The sequence below is a fragment of the Silene latifolia genome, chromosome 8, assembly GCF_048544455.1.
Source record: "Silene latifolia isolate original U9 population chromosome 8, ASM4854445v1, whole genome shotgun sequence".
In the NCBI taxonomy this organism is placed as follows: domain Eukaryota; kingdom Viridiplantae; phylum Streptophyta; class Magnoliopsida; order Caryophyllales; family Caryophyllaceae; genus Silene; species Silene latifolia.
Genome location: NC_133533.1, coordinates 79,551,239 through 79,573,056, shown reverse-complemented (window position 1 = coordinate 79,573,056; position 21,818 = coordinate 79,551,239). Strand labels below are relative to the sequence as shown.

At 38.8% G+C, this 21,818-nt stretch overlaps 1 non-coding gene across 1 annotated transcript; it reads right to left on the bottom strand.

The window, feature by feature from the left end:
• Positions 1 to 11,299: 11,299 nt before the first annotated feature.
• LOC141598001 (small nucleolar RNA R71) lies at positions 11,300 to 11,406 on the bottom strand. Its single transcript, XR_012523205.1, has one exon. It is a non-coding gene; the product is annotated as a small nucleolar RNA R71 (small nucleolar RNA).
• Between the last annotated feature and the right edge of the window lie 10,412 nt (positions 11,407 to 21,818).

Genomic DNA, 21,818 nt, shown 5'->3' with positions numbered 1-21,818 from the left:
GAAACCATGTATATAGGTTGTGTATGGGTGATTTTCTTGGACTGTTTTTGAGTCGATTTCATGGATGATTTGAGCCAATTATTTAATCTCCGTCTCATGTGAATATCCGTGTATGTAATGGGTTAGTTGTATGTAAGAAATTCCATTCTTTTCGTGAATAAAATTTCGTCTTAAGACGGTCACAAATGAGCTTCTTTAAAAGTGAAAATGGGTTTTGTCGGGCAGTTTTCGCGGGCTGTTTTGACGGGTTTCTTTATGCTAAATTGAACCAACTTTCTTGCTTATGTCTCAAGTATATTTACATGTTTGGATTGGGTCTTTTGTACGGGTGAAATCCGTCTTTGTTTGACCTAGAAAATCGTCTTAAGGCGGCTGGACAGAGAGGGAATTGCTGGGTTTGTTCTGCGGTGTGTACTGTATTGCTTCTGTTTGGTCAGCACTGTTGCTGCCGTGCACTGGTCTGTACAGGAACCAGGCCTTGCAGGCCGTAGCTGAGCCATGTCGGGTGTGCGGCCAGGCCGTGGCCGGGTTGGGCTGGTCATGGCTAGGTCGTAGCCTCAGTTGGGTTAATTTTTATCCGTGAAATATTTATGTTCGGGTTTAATTGATTTGAATTCCGTCACATGTTTTATGTATCTTAAATTCATTATTTGCCATTTATTTATATAATTCTCACAAGAATCATAAATGTCGAACTTATTATTAATTCATGTCATAATTATATGAAATGTCTTCATTTATCTATAATATGAGCTTTCATTCATTTATTCTCATTTATTTATCGTATTTCAAATACGATTAATTTATTCCACATGATTGATTGATATGAGTCGTATTCTTGTAGAAATGCCAATAATACCATCGTATGTGCTTGACATGCATTTTTGCCCTGCTTGTGCTGTTCTGGCAAGCACGGGTTTGACCTACTTGTGCTGTTCTGGCAAGTACGGTATTGGCCTACTTGTGCTGTTCTGGCAAGTACGGCTTTTGGCCAGTTGTGCTGTTCTGGCAAGTGAGTCTTATCTTAGTCTTTCCGCCACTTTCGTGCTGTTCTTGCGATTGGGGTACTCGGTCTCCTTAGTAGTCGAGTCTTGGGTACGTGCTGTGCTGGTGCACGTCGAATCGGGATGTACACCTGAGAATCTGCAGATTTAGACTAGGACCGTATTATTATCGTAGTCCTACCCGGGGAAATTATAGTCTAAGAGTAATAAATGTCTTGCATTATTTGGATGGTTACTTTGGTCATTTCTCCTTGAAATACGTGCTCGTGGCTAAGTGGCCGTGTCGGTTTTCTTGTCCTTCTTTTCCATTTATTTATTGTTGCTTATGCCTTACTTGTTTATTCCATTATTTCTTTTACTCTTGTTGGTTTAAACACGTATGATCCTATGTTTAGTTATGATTCGATTCACTCATGTCTTATCTAATATGATTGTTTGTTTATGTGCTTTGTTATGTTCGTTTCGACATATTGTGGCTGAGAGAACCTTGAGTTACTCCCCACTGACTGTGGCGTTCATGTTTACATGAATGACAGGTGGTGAAGATGCTTACGTGGGGAAGACGTGTGGGCTAGCGAGAACTAAACCCTTGGCCTTAGTTGCTAGTTTAGAAACCCCTTATATGTTTATTCGTGGGATATCTTTTCCCCGTTTTCTAGACTTGGGTTGTAATAACCTAAATTTGTCTATTGTTGTATTTGTTTCTTTTCGTTAGTGGCACCCGCGTGCTATTCTTTAACTAGTAATTTTTAAAAGTTTTTAAAATATCACAAATTTCCGCTTTAATTTATTAGTTATATTTTCCGCTTTATCGCGGGGTGTCACATATTATATCATAATCAATCTCTTAATTTAGTCTTAATCAAGTTGTAATACACATTTTCAATATTAACCTCATCTTAATCTTTCCTTAATCTCTCAATTGTTCTTAGTTTTAATTGGGTAATTAGAAGATTATTTGGGGTTTATTGGAGGATTGACAACCTTCCATCAATCATCAAGTTTACTTCTATTATTCTTTGTTTAATTATTTGGATCATCTCAAGTAGGTATAATGCCTTTTACCTTTACTTAATTATTGTTAATCATATCATTTGTTCATCATGTTTTGCTTTGTTAGTATGCTTAACAATCTTATTAGCATGTTAAACTTGATCATGAGTGAGTAGTCCTTTAGCTAGGGTTAATGGGGAATTAGGGGAAACAATCATGGGAATTGATCTATGCTTAATCTAATATGCTTTCATAATTAATTGCTTGCTTGTTGTGATTTCAAACTATGCACATGTTATGTTTGATGAAATGCTAGACTATGAAACCTTACATTTTTTTACCCATCTCTTATCTTTTCAATGAGGCTTGTAAGATATAAACCAACACGAGCCTTGTTAGACCATGCATAGAGTTGAATAGGAAGAGACTAAGTCGACTTGTAGGTGTTGTAAAGTCTTCATCGACTCGGCTCCAGGACTTAAATCTTCACAGGGATCGTAAGATATACACTAACTCGATCTCATCACAACAATAAGTTGCTTGTACTTATTTGAGAGCATGCTTGTATGATCTATTTCCATGATTCCTTTATGAACCCATGACACCCTAGTGCTTTTAATCAATTGTTTACAAACCCCTTTAATTGCTTTACTTTATTTTCATTAATTTACATTCATCTTGTTGATTAGTTTAGACTACATCTCATCTCAACCCAAATTTGTGACACCCTAAGACATAAACTACTTGCAATTGAAATCCTAAATCAATACCCGTCCCTCGGGATCCGACCTTTACTTACCACTCTACTAAGAGTAGTTTGTGAAGATATAAATATTGATTTGGTGAGTAATAACGACTAACAAAACGACAACACCAAAAGTAGTGATATTTAGAAAGTATGGAGATGTACCTATGAGACCGAAAGTGTATGGAACATTAAGGCCTGATTTCGGAGGAGTCTTAACAAGAATGTCTCTGGACTTTGTCCAATTCCAAATTCATAGTAATATTTCGTATCAAACTGTAGAACATGGCAAAAATCAGACAATTGCCATCCACTTGCCTTAGTGCCTCTTATACGACTATCAGCTAGAGTACACAAAAGGGCTCGAATCAGTGGCAGAGATAGAGAGGGCAAGAACTAAAGACAGCTCAGCCGGCTACAATAACGCACTCAAAATAACCTAGAAATGTTAATTGCTACTGTAACACACCCAAAATAACCCTGAAATTTTAATTGGAACAATAGCATCCCAACATGCAAATGGAAAAATAGGTAGACAAACAACATGGTAACCCTCAAGATCCTTTAATTTGACGTAACAATGAAAATCTTCAACGAAATTGGCGTTGCCTAGACGGAACCTATACTTGCATATCATGAATAAGGTTAACATAAACTACATAATGCACATTGTCATGGTCACCTTGTAATAGGTACTTTCGCTTAGTGCTTACATTCATTATTTTTGTCTACGTTTTATTTTTAGTTACGCTTTTAACTTCTCACATGACACCTCTTGTTATCACTCCTTGTTAACAGAAAAGCTAAACAATTGATTTAGGACGAGGGCGTAATATATAGGGATAAGGTAAAAGAAAGATTGAAAGCTTAAGAAACAAAGGCGCTAATATGAGAAATTATACAAATAGCAAGGAACCAAGAAAAGGCGCATACCAGTGAATGAAGAGGGACTGCGATCAGAAATTGCAGAGCATTCATCACAAAAAACCCACTTAAAAGAAATAAGACCCAAGTGCACATTATCAAGCTACCATGATTTAGAGTCAATGAAGCAATACCTCGTTGAAAAATGGTTATTTAGAGTTCAATGAAGCAATACATCGCAAGAAATTGGTTATTCAGAGAATCAGAGTTCAGTTAAGCCATACCGCGCAAAAATTTGGTTTCAGTATTGCTCCGTTTTGCTTCGGGCAATCTACTCCACTATGCCTTCGACCTCGTACACTGCTACACAAATCCATCTTTCCAACTTCAATTCTAAGTAAAATAACTCAAATAATTGGTATAATCACCTCAAAAAGCTACTCCCTCAGAATCAAAATCGTATGAGAATGAATCAAATGTTTTAAAAACCGCATAATATAAAGGGGAAAGCTTAGCACGCACTTGAATTAAAGCACTTTTAAAAGCGCATAATAGAAAGGGGAAGCTGGAACGGAGACTTGTAAAGAGCATCCTGCAACGTTTTGAAGATTCAACAAAAAAACAAACCCATGAACTATAAGTTTGCAAATATATTCAACCATGATACTAAAAAAAAACAAATTTTCAGTGATTTACCAACCCCTGTATAAAAAAAATATGCTAACTGATGCGTGTCATTTATATGATGTTTTACACCTTATTTTACACGCATTTCAGAGCTCAAATATGTAGTTTATGCTATTGTTTTCCCTATTTCCGTATACTTTCGTGTTTTTGTATAATATTGCAGAAATATGAAGAATCCAGCGGAAATCGAGCCGAATCCGTCCCTAAGTACTTAGCATTGCATTTGACATGGAGTAAAGACTCGGGAAGCGAACTTGGTGCGCATTTCAAGGCCTGAAAGATATTTTTGCGAGAGTTTTAGAAGTGGATTACCAGCTACAGTGGTCTATAGACTGACCTACATGGTCTATAGACTGTCAGAATGCTTCTCGACATTGCAGCCTTATTCAGATGGCTATATCTCGAGTTCTATATCTGATAATCGAGTGATTATAATTGGAGGTGAAAGCTTAGCCTCTTAGCTTTCCAACGCCGCATAGAACGCCTGATTTGACCAAGTATTGAAGAAATGTTAGCTGTTTTAAGATCGGTGCGCGCTGCAGGAATTATCAGAAGCTCCTATACAGCGCACCTTGGTCGATCGACTGGTCCAAGTGGTCGATCGACCACCCCACGAGCTGACGGAAATTAAAATACGAGAAAGCCCAATGTAATTAGGTTTTAGGAATAAAAGTTACGTAAGACAATCTATATAACGTAACCCTATGTTTCAGAATAGGCATCAGATCATTAGGATCTAGTTCCTATCATACATACTTTTAGTTTAGAATTCTCAATAAAGTTCGTACCTTACTTCCGGATTCATCGCTTGTTCCTTTGCTTCGGTAATTCTAGTTCTTTAATTCCAGTATCGTTTATTCGTTTCGTTAGTATTAGTTCTTGCTAGATAGAATCCCAAGCCCTAGTTACAGTTTTATGCGAAATTCATTCATTCAATTATTTCAATTATGCAATCCATTATGCTTATTATCGAATTAGTTCTTGTTATTTGTATAAGTATGTCTCGCTAAACACCCCGTGCTAAGATGTAGGGGATCTATAGCATAGATGGCATTAGAGTAGGTGACCCCGAATTAGGGTTTAGTCGATCGACTGGCTTAACTAGTCGGTCGACTGAGCCGGTTTGTCGATCGACTGGGGTAGCTGGTCGATCGACCGACTTCATGTCTGATTAGCACCGTTTGATTCGTTAAGTGCAATATTTAGCAATGAGACCGAGAGGAGACTTGTTATATGCTTAGTTTTGACCAACCCGTAGATCGTAAGATAGGGGAGGGCATTAATTAATGAATTGAGACGACTAAATTGCTGAGATCGAGAGATAATGTAATTTAGGTTTTAGGAATCACTAATCGGGGCGAGAGCTAACATTAGTGAGACCTAGGGACTACTAGCATAGGCCGAAAGGAGCTACTAGTTAACTTGGACCGAGAGGACTTGTTTTACCCATCCTACACGACTGTATTTCGGACTTACCTAGGATTGTGTGCCTTCGCAGCTATAGTGAGCCGACCGTCTTAGCATTTCTTCTATCATTGTTTACATCCTTTATTACTTTTATTTTCTTATTTAGTTTATGTCATTAGATTTAGATTTAATTCATATCAAAACCCCCCTCAACTGTTACCCTTAGACTAAAATTAAAAGCAACTATTATCTCCCTACCTCCCTGCGGATCGACCCTTACTACCGCTTGCTAGTTGTAGTTCGGAATTTATAAATATTATTTTTGGTACTCACTTCGACAGGTATCAAATTTTGGCGTCGTTGCCGGGGAGGCAGCGTAAATTTTTAGTTGTTTTATTTTAGTTTATTTTGGTCTCAAAGAACATCCGTTCGGCAGTCCTTATCTTCTTCTTGTAGTTTCTTCTTATACGCAGGTCACCTTGCGCTAGACAGAGACTTTTAGAAGAATCATTTCAGGAGGAAGGCTTGGGTACTCTTGATAGATGGGAAGTTCGCGTGGGAATTCGCGAAAACCAAGTATTGAGATGAATGTATTGCGGCACTAGAAGCTTCCATTAATGTCAGGTTCGAAAAGCTGGAGAATGCTACAAATGAAACTGCGGAATTGAGAAAGCTATTTCAAACTCTCTTGGTTCAAGTTATAAAAATGGAAGAAGCTAGGATTGAATCTGATAAGAATTTTGAAAATCGGTTGGCAATTTTAGTTGCTAATCAAGCTGCTAATTTGTCGAGCAAATTTGATGATACTCCACCTCTTACCCCTGTGCTTATTCCTGCTCTAACACCTCCGCCCCAGATTGGGAGCACGATGGAGGAAAACTCTTCTGTTTTGACTGTTGTAGGAACTGGTTTGGGGAAGGAAGAGCAGAGGAAAGTGTCGGATTATGACTTGGAGTTTGATGAGCCGAACGATCCAAGAGCTTGGGAAGCCGATAGAGCCGTTGATGACCCGTTGAGTATTCTAGATGAAGGAGTGGAGTGGAGTCCAGCTGCTGAGATTAGCATTGCAGAGGGTACTTCATATATCCAGAAGCCATGGTCGGAGATTTTCCGCAGTTTTCGCAAATGAACTATTTATTTTCTTGAGTTTTTAGACATTTTATTGCTTTTGTTAGACTTTTTATTGCTTTGGTGTGCGCGAGACTTCGCTTTAATAAGTTTGCTTAGGATTTAAGGACTTTAGACTTTACATTTGGGTTTTGCGCAATTTTGGGCGCGTTATTATGTGTATTTGCAGGTTCATAGACCATATTAGCTCAATTTGTTGAATTAATTCGAAGAAATCAGAAACTTACAGCAGGTTTCTCAGTCGATCGACTGGCTGCTGTGGTCGATTGACTGAGCCGCGATACCAGGGGCTTCTAGTCTTGTCACCCCTGGTCGATCGACTGGATGTTATGGTCGATCGACCGCTTACCGCTGCTGTATCTGTTCACGACCATTCCCCTGCTGTGTTTGGTTGATTTGCGGAGTTGAGGGAGTCCTTTCTCCACTATTCTCTGATCCATTTCTGTTTTCTTCTACTTTTCTTATTTTGCACAAAATTTTGCGTTTCGTAAATTGCTTTCTCAGAATTACGCGCGGTACTTTTGTTTCTTTTCAGGTACCTATGGTAGCACTGCTGGCTACTGAAATCTCCTAGCTCACGCTGGTTTGGGGAGGTTTCCTGCTGCGCTTAAAGTCTTGTGAGTTTCCGAGTTTAATTTCATGTCTTGTTTAGTTATAATAACGCAAATTCCCGTTTTCCTTTCATTTCATTACATGATTTTGCACAATGGGGACATTGTGTGATTTGGTTTGGGCAAGGGTTTTGCGCATTGCATTCACATGTTTTATTGCATTTCTGTTTCACGTTTATTGCACTTCAGTTTGCATTTGTTATTTCATTTCCTATATATATACAAAATTCAAAAAAAATTTGAAAAATTTCAAAAGTTCAAAAAAAAAATTCACGTTTATTTTAACATGTAGGTCGAGTCGGAACGGTAGTATTTCAATGATGACATTGCATTTTCATCTGTTTATGCCTAAGCCGTGCTTAATTGACATGTTATTAGTAGAATCGCATATGCATATCTACGAGTTTTTGTTAAAATATTTGCTGGACTTGAAATTTGACATTGAATTTTGGCAAACTACATCATTTTCTGAGTTTTAGAGCCTATAACTGGTGACATTCATGACCAGTTTATCTAAGATTGTGAGTAGTTACTCCTTATGAGGCATGTTATATCAATATGCATAAATATGAACTTAATCTGCTTAATACCTGTATGCATTCGGGTTCGTGGCTAGTTGACACATGTGGAAGAGGTCACCCCTTTATTCATTTTTCCCATAAGCCTCACACTGCCAGAAATAGCATTTTTATCCCGATTAACTACATCCTACACTTAGCCTGCCCTTGTCAAGCTAGTAGTTTATGTTCTTGGGATTGTTACTTTGTTTTTGGTAGCTAATGCTCATTTTGAGATGATGTTGGGAAGATGAAAAAGGAAGGAAAGAAAGAAAAAAATAGAATTGAAAAAAAAAAAACAAAAAGAAAAAGAAAAAAGAAAAACAAGTTCGATCTATGGTCGGTCGACTTGACTTATTGGTCGATCGACTGAAGCCCGAGAAAAGAAAAGAATCAAAATCGCATAATTCAAAGTCTTTAATAAATGGCGATTTTTGCTCCCATGCTGTATTTGTATCTTATGGGGAGTTGACTAATTATGGAGATTGTGAGATTTGTGCTTACTATTAGCACCATTTCGATTGAAATCTTGAGCAAGAAGTTGGATATTGTTATAATTTGGTTCCCTTAGTTACTAGCTTGGCTTTTAACTCTGTTTTTATCCAAATTTATCTTAGCCCCTTTCTGCCCATAGCCTGCCATATCCATATTTACCTCGGCATGTGTCATGGTCATTTGTTTGGTTGTAATGCATATGTATGGTTATAGAGATTATTTTCATATTAGATTGCAGGCATGTTCTTATAGGTCGTAGTTAGGTGAGTATCATTACATTTACTTCTTTCTATCTTTACATATACGCACCTGTGCTTATGTGTGATATGAGCGACCCGTGAGAGTCCATGATGATAAGTCTCTATAGTTGACGGTTCAGCAGTTTTTAATGACTACATAACTCGTTTGCATGATTCATATTGCTAATTGATTGTTAGTTGTTGCATTAAACTGGTTTAGGCTTTACAGTTTGCATTTCGCTCTGAGATTGAAATCGTTCCATTAGGTTTTAGGATCGAGTCTGGTTCTTGATTAGGGACAAGCAAGGGTTTGGTTTGGGGAAGTTTGATGCATGTCTTAAATATGATGTTTTACACCCCATTTTACACGCATTTCAGAGCTCAATCAAGTAGTTTATGCTACTATTTTCCCTATTTCCGTCTACTTTCGTGTTTTTCTATTATATTGCAGAAATGTGAAGAATCCAGCGGGAAATGAGCCGAATCCGTCCCTAAGTACCTTGCATTGCATTTGACGTGAAGTAAAGACTCGGGAAGCGAACTTGGTGCGCGTATCGAGGCCTGAAAGACGAATTCACAAAGCTTTTGGAGCCAAGTACCAGCTACTCCAGTCGATCGACTGAAATACATGGTCGATCGACCAGAGCACGAAGATCAGAAGCTACTGTACAGCGAGCCTTGGTCGATCGACTGAGCTGTATGGTCGATCGACCACACCGTAATTCTGACGTGAATTAAAAGAATTAGAATTCCGAAGCCCATTGTAATTAGGTTTGAGAATAAAGTTACGTATGTTTATCTATATAACGTAACCAGAGGCACGAAGTCTTTAATCATCGGTTCTTAGGGAAATAATTAGGGTTTAAATATCAAGTTTTGCATTAGGCTTGATCGGGATTCAATACAATTTATTTTCGTTCATGCTTTTTGGATTCTTCTTCCTGTTTTCGACTGGTAATTCTGCTCCCATAATTTCAGTTTACCTTTACTCGTTCATAGATTAGAATTGCTAGATTAGATTTCCCAAAGCCGAATTATAGTTTCATGTTAGTTAATTGTTTAGTTAAATCGATCATGAATTCGAATGTTTTAATTATTAAGTTTATTGTTGTTATTATCATAATCATGAGTAGCTAAACCCCTTGTGCTAGGATGTAGGGGACCTGTAGTGTAGACGGCGTAGATTAGGTTAGTCTAAGTCGCGTCTTGGTCGATCGACCGCCTACCCTGGTCGATCGACCAGCTCACGTGAGGTTTACTTCGTTTTAATTAATTTAATTGCTATATTTGACGAATCGAGTGCACGCGACTAGTTGAATGCTTAGGAATTGACCGACCCGATAAGATCGAAAGATAGGGGAGGGAAATAGACTACCTAATGAAGACGACTAAATTAATAAGATCGAGAGATAAGTTAATTTAGACTTTTAATTCACTTTTCAGGACGAAAGTTAGTATTAGTGATATTAGGGACCCGTAGCTTAGGCCGAAAGGTTGTTACATGTTAAGAATGGACCGAGAGGACTTCTTATTTTCCCGTCTTACGTGATTTTCTCGGACCTACCTAGGATACTGCCGTCGAAACTACAGTGAACCGACCATCTTAGCACCCTTTTTATTATTTGATTTCATACATTTTCATTTATTTCTCATCCATTTGCTTAGTTTACTTTTAAACTTCATTGCCATTAGTTATAGATTCTTCCAAATCAAACACCCCCTTTTACTGTTACCTTAGACTAAGATTAGGCAACTATTAATTGTATCGCCTCTCTGTGGTTCGACCCTGACTGCCACTAGCTATAGTAGTAGTTTGGACTATAAATATTATCTTTGGTACTCTACGACGGTATTAAATTTTGGCGCCGTTGCCGGGGAGGCAATTGTTTAATTTTTAGTTGTTTTTATTTTAGTCTTTTTCTTAGTTTAAGGGACATCTGTTCCTTAAACTATTCTCATATTCTACTTGTAGTTTCCTCTTATGCGCAGGTCACAGGGTGGTGTACTGAGACCATTGGATCCTAAGATCGAAATGACTTTGCGCGAGTTGAGACGATCATCTAGAGTATTGCCGACAGAGGAAGAGCTGAGTACTCTATCTAGTTACTACGAGAACGAGCTGTTTGAGGAGGATCCATCTTCGTCACCTATTTCTACTTCCTCAGCTGAGACCGTCACATCTCCAGACATGGCTGAAGAAGCAAGTATAGCCAGTCACTCCGAGCCAACAGCTGAGAATCTCTATAAGGGATTCGCATTACCAGGGACGGACAGAAAATTCGAACCGAAACCGTCTTATATTAACTTGGTTGAGAGAAACCAATTTGGGGGAGCTGCAAATGAAGATGCAGCTAAACATATGGAGACATTCATTGACTACTGCTGCTCCATACCCCCACCAGCAGGTGTGACCCAGGACCAGGTGAAGGAGACGATGTTCATATTCTCGCTTCGTGATGCCGCAAGGGAATGGTACCGAGATCTGGATCGAGCTGCTAACGGGATCACTGATTGGAATTCGCTGGCCCTAGCATTCTACAAGAAATATTTCTCTGCCTCGAAGACCAATGCCATTAGAGCTCAGATCACGAGCTTTAAACAGGGTCCTGATGAGAATTTTCATGAGGCATGGGTCCGTTTCAAGAAGCTGGTGCGAACTATTCCGCACCATGGGTTCGAGCAATGGAGCCTATGCAATCAGTTTTATAATGGGCTTTATGACGATCAGAGGGCTATCCTGGATGCTGCAGCTAATGGCAGATTCCAGGAGAATGTTGGAGAAACTAAGGGGTGGAAAATCATTGATGATATGGCCACCCATAAAGCTGAGCATGGAAATTCCAGGGGAAATCAAAGGAGAGCTGCTGAATCCCCTTCTGTAGCTGCATTAGAGGCTCTTACGGCGAGATTTGATAAGTATGAGCTTGGAAGAGGATCTCAAAAGGGAGGTATTTACCAAGTTAATGTTGTTTCAGACGGTCCCTTTACATGCAAAAGATGTGGAGCTGAGGGACATGTTTCGGATTTTTGTCCTAGTCCTTATGAGTCTTGTGCTGCTTTTCAACATTATAGGCAAACCGGTACTTATCCCGATCCCTCTAATGTCCACCCCAATTTGAGGTGGACTAACCAGAATGTCCTTAATCCGGGTCCAGAGCAGCAGCAGCAGCAGCAAAGTTATGTGCCCCTGATGTGAGGGATTTGTCGTCACTTCCCAATCAAAAATATAATTTATAAAGAACCCAATTAACAGTATTATTTAGTCGGGTGTCGAACACGAAGATGGAGGGGGTTAGATACTTGGTCCGTTTAAGTCTTTAGCTTAGCCAAATAAAAATAAGATGTTGATTAATATAAAACTAAGATGCAACAAGGTATAAAATTTAAATTAAATAAAATTGTTTTTAATTAATAAGGGAAGGCTAAGGTCTTTGGGTTCACAAAGGGCAATTATGGGGAGAAACAAGGTCTAACAAGAGAAGGGTAATAATGGTGGTCAAGGGTTTAAGACTAATTTCTTAGTCACCTTAAGCTCCTCAATAAGTTGTCACTTGATCGAGATGAACTAGCTACAAATAAAGCATTAAGACTACCCAATAGCATTAGCACCAAGACGGATCGAATGCATCAAAGAGATGTTCTAACTTTCATTAAAACTCATCGATAAACACTTCTAAAACTATCTAATAGCACAATGCACCAAGGTAAGCCAAACATGTTAATGAAATGTCCAATTTTCATTGAGGAATTTCCACAAACACTTCAAATGCATTAAGAGTAGAAACCACATAATCACCCAATTCAAAAGGTTAACAACCTAAATTCATCCCCTTAATTACACAAATTCCCCCATGACCTTAGATGAGACTACTCACACATGTTCATGGGTGAGAAATTAACAACAAATTGCAACAAAACACAAGTAAACATTGTAAACATGATAAAGATTACTACTTTAGATGAATAATGATTAAACAACATAAGAAATGTAAACAATTGAAGTAAATGTAAACAAAAGATGAGAATTAATACCAATAAAGAGGAAAGGAACCAACTTGGATAATAATGGAAGACGAATTTCTTCTTGTCTCCCAAATACAACCCAAATGACTAATTGTATACTAATGAGAAATGAAGAACTTGAATGAACAAAAGAAGAATTAAACTAATAATTAAAGAAAGATTACAACTTTTTATTGAATGAAAATGAGAGAGGAAATATTAGGGTTCTACAATTGTTGAGAAGAGGATGAACTAAGCTAGTCTAATTTTTTAATCTAATTTCTATTTTCTAATCTGGTAGTGTAATGGTCTAATATGTGGTGTGTCCTTATATACTAATTTATTAATTAATAATATTACTAATTACTAATTACTAATAATAATGATAGTAATAATAATAATAACAATATTAATAAACCTAATTAAAATATTCCTAACACTCTCCATGGACAACAAAACCCGTCTTCAACAAAAACAAGACCAAAAAGGGGGAGGGGAAAAACGGGACTCAAAACGCAGCAAGGGGGGTGTCCTGCCGGCCCGCCGATGGCCGGGCTTTACGCCGGTAGCGAGGCCATTGAAGAAAGAGCAGAAATAGGATGGGGTGTGCGTTATGCCGGTGGAGCTGCTGCCGGGGCACCGGTAGAGAAGAGCAAGGATTAATACGAGATGGGGATTGCGTGTTGCGTGCCGGTTGGCCAGCTTCCGGTGCCTATGTCGGTAGCGAGGCCTTCACAAAAAGGAGGAAAAAAAGGGTGTGTTCTGCCGGTTGAGGGAGTCGGCTGCCGGGGTACCGGCATAGAGAGCAAAGCTTCATAATTTGCAGAATTGAATTGGTGATTGATGGGGGGCGAAAATGGTGATGATGAGTGAATGGAGGTGAGTGTATGGTTGCAGGTTTGAAATGGTTGAATTGGTGATGACGGAGGTGGACGAATTGAGGATCCCCGATGTCGGATTTCGGTGCCGAATTCGAATTGGCGAATGAGATTGGAGTTGGTGGTTGATGCGAGGTTGATGATGTTGTTGTAATGGTGATGTCGATGTTGTTGCTGTTGCTGGTGATGTGCGAACAGAGGAGAACAGAGGAGATGGAGGAGCTGCTGGTATTGTTGCTGCTGTGATGACGGACAAAAATGGTGATTGTGAATGGGGGTAGAGGTGGTGGCGAATGACGAGTTTGGTGATAATGATGGTGAGTGATGGTGTTAAAGGAGCAGCGGGTTTGTTAATGGAGGGTGAATTGGTAGGTGAGCAGCTATACGGTATTGATTGGTGCAGCTGCTGGTTGCCTGGTGGTGACTGTTTGATGCTGAGGTTGAATTCCGAGCTCAGAATCGTTGTTGCCATTGTTGCTGAAAGGTGATGTGAGTGAGGTTGGTGGAGGGTGGTGACGGTCAGTGGTGGAATTGGTGAATGGTGGTATTGTTTTCAATGTTGCTGCTGAGAAAAGGTTGATGGTGGAAGTGGAATTTTGATGCGGAAACGGAGTTGGGTAGCTGAAGGAGTACGGGATTTGTGGACGAATGTTGTTGAGTTGATTGGTGGGCAATGGTGTTGTATTGAATTGAGTTGAGATGGTGGTGTTGATTGATGACGTCGTAGTGCGAAATGGAGGTGAGTATGATGGTGAATGTGAATTTGGTGGTGATGTTGAAGACAAAGGGTGATGATGATGATGGCCAATTGCCAAGTCAATTGTTGACTTTTTATTTTTCTTGACCCATCCTAAAGTTCCGTCTTGACTTAACTTGGCTCGTGCTTCCGTCTCATTATTCCATCTCACCTACAAATCATAATTATTAAAATAATAATAATACTATAAAAATCCAACTAATTAATAAATATAACTACGACGACTAATTATTATAAATTAGTAATTAAATGAGCTAATAAAACAATTAAGCACGTAAAATCGAGTCGGAATAAAATATAAATGCGGGATAAATAGCGACTAAATACTACGCATCAAATCTCCCCACACTTAAACCTTACTCGTCCTCGAGTAAGCTCATTAAATTAAACTAAGACCCGTAATATAAAAGGACTAGATAAACTAATAATATCCGATGAAAGGCAATTAACAGGCCTCCTCCGTCCCTTCAACTCACACCGAAACACAATGAGGTATGCATTCCGATGCAAGGCAAGTGGGGGCTTGCAGAAAATTTAGACACATCCAACATTTAAGCACGTAATCAATCATAAGATGCATCACAAAAAGTCAAACCGCTTTCCTCATCTAAGCGGCCATTTTACTTTAAACAATTAAAGGTTTTGGTCGGGAGATACCGTCTCATAGTCTCGGCAGGGTGTCAATGCCCTAATGGTGGCTCAAGCAACCTCAATGTGACAACCAAATGCCTAGGAAACAAATTCAAAGGCGGGAAAGGGCAAAGCAAAGCCTAACCTTCAAGATTTACATGACACACACAAGATTCGACCAAATTGATCGATGACTAAGGGGACCAAGACTACCGACTTCCTCACGGTTGTCACTAGGCTCTCATTTTCTTTTTAGAACGGGTGATTTTTGTGCAAAAAGTAACCAAAATCACTCAACTACTCGACTCGTGAGACATGCCCGCAATCTAACATGGAATCCTCTCCTACAAGACCATTAATGAGATGCAAAAAAGGAGAATATGCATAAAAGAAACAAGGGTTGTAACGGGGCTAGGTGATGGGTCGAAACGGGGTTGGTGCAAGCACCTTTTTGGGAGAAATGTGGAGGTACACATCAAGAAGTCGCCAAAATTCCATTTCTTCCACTTTATTACAACAAATGAGTAACGTCTACACCCTAACAAAAATTGGTTTCCCGAATTTATGCAAACATTGTGCAAACCCGACTCACTTTGGAAAAACACGAAAATTATCACCTTATTGCAACCAATGAGTAACGTCTACACCCTAACAAGAAATTGGCTCGCCAAAATCAAGCAAAAATTGTGTAAACTCGACTCACTTAGGAAAAACATCAAATGCCCTTTTATTCTTGCAACGCCTTTTTCTACTCCATTGATGAAGGAGTGTTGCTTGGCTTTTTCTCATCAAACAAAGTAATTGTGCAAATTTTTTCTTTTTCATTACATTTTTCTCCTTTTCTATTTTCTTTTCTTTTCATTTCCAAAACCTCTTTATTCAAACCAACCAAATGAAGGCAATTATTCCGACTCAAATCATCAACTAGGACTCAAAACACCCTTCTTCATACAACCAACAACATGTAAGCAACTTTCTTGATAAGGGAAGGTTGTTTATGGTATGTAGTTAGTTTCGTAGGTGCCAAAAGAGAGGTTCAAGCTCAAAAGGGGTTAGCAAAATAGGACCTAGTCTAAAGGGTCGAAAAATAGGCTTATTTGGCAATGTGAGGCTCAAAAGTGAAATGCAACTAATTGTTTCAAAATATGCACATAAATGAACATCTCATGGTCTAAAAAGGAAAGGACGCCATGCTTGTGCGTCGTGATGTGACATGCCACGCAAGGAGCCTACTCACACCTAAGGGAGACCGGGTATGGATGTACCGGTCCCAAGGAGGCTCTAAATCTCACATGTAAGTAGCTATGTCGAAATCTAGGCCTAGTCTACGGTCTATGGTCTCACAAGGTGGTCAAAACTCTCCGGTCTAGCCTCATTTCCCGGGTATTTGCAAGCAAACACCCTAACAAGGAGGTCACAAGGTGAAAGCCACTAAGAGGGGAAAGACACGGCTTAGACAATATCATCATAGAGGGTATCATGCTCCCTTCCTAGACCAAATTTTGCTCAAAAATTTATATACAAACTCAATGCAACAAGAAGGAAATACAACACATATTTACATGTGAAACGAATGCAAGCAAGAAATGGAAATGAACATAAGGTAAACATGCAACAACTTTGACTAATCCTAGCAACACATCAACACCAAAAATCCACAAGTTCCCTAAGGGAACATCCAAGGCACAAAATCCCATTCTCCTTCAAATATACAATATATAAAAAGAAAGAACGGTAAAGGAGTAAGAGATTAGAACGAGTTTACCAAGCGACTTCTAGCTCCTTTTTGTCTCAAATGGTAGATGCATATGCCAAAGGTTAGCCAAACATATATATACAATGCAATATTTTTGTATTTTTCAGAAATGTTTCAATTTTTAGGCATTTTCTTGCTTTTTCTTAAATTTACAAGTATATAATGATATGAACAAATATAGACAATATTCACAAAGTGGATATTTCCCTACCCACACTTGAAATTTACATTGTCCTCAATGGAACAAAGTATAGGGAGAGAATAGGAAAAATAAACAACATATTTTTGGTGGTTTTTGAATTTTTCGAAATTAAAGAACATGTTTTTGGATTTTTTGAATATTTGAAAATAAATAACATGTTTTTGTATTTTTAAAATGATGGAATTTCCTCCCCACACTTATTTATTTATATATTCTCAATGGAAATAAATGTGTGGAGGAAATTAAATGAAATACATGTTTTTGGTGATTTTTGATTTTTCAAATTTTTAGTGGTTTTCAAATAAGCATGCAATGCATGATCTAACCTATATGCAATATTGAAATACGATGCAAGCTATACTATATGAATGCAAAGAGAGCTAATTTAGATTAGCTCTTTATCGGATCATGTCACTAAATGCAAAATGCGGTAAAAACTTAATTAAAGAGAAAGAGAATATGTACATTGCGGTGGTTCTTAAGTAACTCCACCAAACCTCTTCATTCAAAGACTTCATTCAACCGGGATCAATATCCCGAGATCCCACCAACCTTCTACCTTCAATACAAGGATCAACAACACATGAACCCTTGTTCTTCATCATCAAAGCATGCAACTTACTCATGGCATCTTGAACTTCTTGCCATTTTCGGTTCATTTCTTCTTCAAGCTTTTCCTTAGTCTCTTTGTCAACATTAGGGTCACATACCCTTTTTCCTTTCGATCTCTTCCTCCATCTTTTTGGCTTCTTCTTTTCAATTTTTGTTTTTGATTTTGGAGGGGCATTGGTGCTAGAATCGAACTCGGTTTCCCGAGTCTTACCCATTTCCCCACACTTATCTTTAGCATTCACTTCTTCTTTAAGGAACTTATCCGGTGGTTCATCATCAACTTTCGGCTCACAAGAAATTAAGAGCTCCATATTCTCATCTTCATTCTCATGGAGTTCTAATGTTTCCACGGCAAACATGTTTTGAACCACGGTTTTCTTTGAAGCATGTGGTAGCTTGAATTCAACTTTCTCCTTCCCAACTTTGAATGATAATTGTCCCTCTTTGACATCTATGACGGCTCCTCCCGTGGCCAAGAATGGCCTACCAAGAATGACACGAGAGCGTCTTCCCATAGGTATATCCAACACAACAAAGTCGGTAGGAATTGAAAGCTTACCAATTTGAACCATGATATCCTTGAGAATCCCATTTGGAGATTTGATTGTTCCATCGGCAAGTTTAATTGTAATGGAAGTGCGGGCTAAGCTTGAAATATTCAACCTCTTCACAAGGGCAAGTGGTATGACACTCACACTTGCCCCTAAGTCACACAAAGCACTTGCAACCTTTTGGTCACCAACGGTACAAGGAATTGAGAAACTCCCGGGGTCATCAAGTTTGATGAGGATTTATTTCAATTTGACCACATTGCACTTCTCACTTGAGGCATCAACCTCATGGCTACTAATGTCCACTCTTCTAGAAATGACTTCTTCTTGCTTGGCCAAAGAGTGTTCTTCTACCATCACCATCTCTTCTTCTTCCGGGTTCCTCTCAACTTCTACCCTCACATTTGGTGCTTCCACTATTTCCTCAAGCACAAATTCTTCACTCATAATGGTTGGTGTAGTCATAACCATCTCTCCCTTATCCGGGTCGACTTCAACATACAAGCTTGTACCATGAATTGTCATTATTTGCTCAAGCACATAGTTTTCTATGCTCTCTTTTTCGGGCTCATGGTCAACTTCTTGGAATGTTTCCATAGCCATGGAAAAGGGAGTAGTGTAAGATAACTCCTCTTGACTTGGCAAATCAAATGACTCTTCTTTTTCCTCTTCAACTCCAACCATGATAGCATTAACTTCCTTAGACTTCATAGGGTCCCTTGGATTTTGCCCTTGTCTTAGAAATACACCCGGTGGTTTTTGAGAACTCATGAGAGCTTGGGAAGCCACTTTAACTTCAAGACTATTGATTTGTTGTTGGGTATTACTTGCCAAATCCCCTATCAACTTCACCAAGTTTTCATATTTATCATCTCCCATGGTATTGTTTGCTTGGGGTGGTGGCTCTTGGTTAAAAGGTTGGTTGGAAATTGGAAGAGAAAAGCCATATTCTTGATCTTTAAAGTTGGAATTTTGGTTGTTCCCTTGGTACCCTTGATTAAACCCTTGATTTTGCCCTTGGTTGCACCTTTGATTATTGTTGTATCCTTGATTGAACCCATTGTTGTTGTATCCTTGATTGAATCCTTGGCCAAACCCTTGGTTAGCTTGGTTTCCTTGGTAAAAGTTTTGATTACCTTGGTTCCCTTGGTTACCCCTATAATATTGGTATGCTTGAGATTGGTTGGCAAAGTTTTGGTTGGATCCTTGGTTGTTGTTGAATGAGGGTCTAGGTGGACGGTTGGAAAAATTGTTAAATGCTTGAAAAGCATTCACCTCTTGCACATTGTTCCCATCAAAGTTGTTGTAATGGTTATTTGCACATACTTCATAAGTGTGATCCATCCCTCCACATGACTTACATGTTGATCTTTGCATCACTTCCTCCATGGATGGTCCATGAGAAGTAGTAGTTTGATTCACTTGGTTCACTTGCTTCTTCTTACTCAACTCTTCAAGCTTTTTTGTGAGCATATCAAGCTTAGCATTAGTTTCCACATTCACTAAGAATTCGGGAGGGTGCGTGCTTCTTCTCAAGACATTCACTCTTGTGCCATAGTTTGCTGATGTGACCATAATTGGCGTATATTTAGCCCCCGAATTAGCCTTGTTTCCATGCTTTTTAGTGCTTATTTGGGTCATTTCTTATCTTTAGTTCTTTGTTTTGCATATTCTTTGAGATTTTGATCCCTTGGTAGGAAAGGAGTAAGAATCTTGCATTTTCATGGCAAAACGAGACTAAATTGATCGAATTCAATGACCAAGCATCAAGGAGAGACAAGATTAGAAGGCCTTTGTACATATCATAGTAGAAGAGCAATGTTGAGGAAAGATCCTTGAGTCCCCAAGGAAATCCCCAAGGAATTTATGAAGAAAAGGGAAGAAAAGAAGAAGTTACTATGCTGACTGACAATCCGAGCGGATTGTCAACAATCCGCCCGTCCAGCCCCTGCACAATCCGAGCGTCCCACGCCAGAATCCGCTCGGATTCCCCCTCAACAATCCGCCCGGATTCCCCAGAATCCGCTCGGATTCCACCGCCCAAATCCGTCCGTCCCGACCTTATTCCGCCCGGATTTCTTCACAGCACGAATTGTCTTCTTCAAGCTACGAAAAGAGAAGCCCTTCTCTCAGAAAATACCGGGTCCTCCTTGCTCAACTTAAAAAGTGTAATTACTAGTTTAGCCCTTAGTTAACCCTAATGCATCCTCCCTAATTTTCACTATAAATACCCCATTAGTCTAATTAGAGGAGCATGTTCTTCTTATCAATAATTAGTGTAGTTAATATCAATCAAACCTCTCTTCAATATTGTAATCAAGTATTAATCAAGTTTTAATCCAAGCTTTAGTTCTTTAATCTCTCTTTTGTTCATCCTTTATTTTGGGTAATTGAAGATTATTTGGGTTATTATTGGGAGATTGACAACCTCTCAATCTAGCATTCAAGTACTTCTATTATTCTTGCTTTATTATTGGAATCATTAGTAGGCATAATCTCTTAATCCCTTTTTAATTATTGTTAATTACTTTCATTTATTCATCATGTTTCATATTGTTGGTATGATTGACAACCTTGCTAGCATGATCAACATGATAATGAGTGAGTAGTCTCTTAGCTAGGGTTAATGGGTGATTAGGGGAAACCAACATGGGGAATGATTCATGCTTAAATTAATATGCTTTCATGTTTTATTTGCTTGCTTGTTTTGATCTCAACTCATGCACATGTTATATTTGATGAAATGCTAAGCCTATGAATCCTTGCATTTACTATCATCTTCTATCTTTTCAATGAGACTTGTAAGACATAACCCAACTCGAGTCTCATTAGACCATGCATGTTGTTGAGTAGGGAGGATTAAGTCGACTTGTAGGTGTTGTACAATCTAATCGATTCGGCTCCGGGACCCAAACTTTCCTAGGATTGTAAGATATAACCCAACTCAATCCATCACAACAATAATTGCTTGCTTATAATTTGAGAACATGTTTGTATGATCATATCCCATGATTCCCCTATGATCCCATGACACCCTAGTGCCTTTAATCAATTGTTTACACCCCTTTAATTCATCTTGCTTGTTTATTTTCATTGTTATTCTAGTTTAGTAACCTTCTACATCAACCCAATTTGTGACACCCCTTAGACACCACTAGTTACAATAGAAATCTCATTTCAACTCCCGTCCCTTGGGATCCGACCTTTACTTGCCTCTTTACTAATTGTAGAGTTGCTTGTTAAGCTATAAATTGTGTTTTGATTCGACCGTGACCAACGACCACATCTTAATTTGTGAACACTTAGCGGGATCGCATCAAAAATGGCGTCGTTGCCGGGGACGGTGTTTGTTTGACTTAGATTTCCTTTTTGTTATTAGTTGTGTCTTTCTTCGCCTTGAGGAAGTAACACTCCTCAAGGTTTGTTCTAATCATTTTTCGAGTTGTTTGATATTTTGCGAGATGGATTTCGTAGACTGTTTTGTAGAGGACCACTTGAGTATCCCTTACTTCAAGGATCCCATGCAAGCATTAGAAGCCTTAGAAGCAAGTGAGGCTAAGAGCATGTATTGGGAGTTTGAGGTGGATCTCTTTGAGGCCGCTCTAGCTAACAAGGAACTTACTCATGCACAATCCGAGTTGGTGCATAATATTCTAGTAGAAGCATGTCAACCCATAGAGGATGAGCAATCCATCCTAGA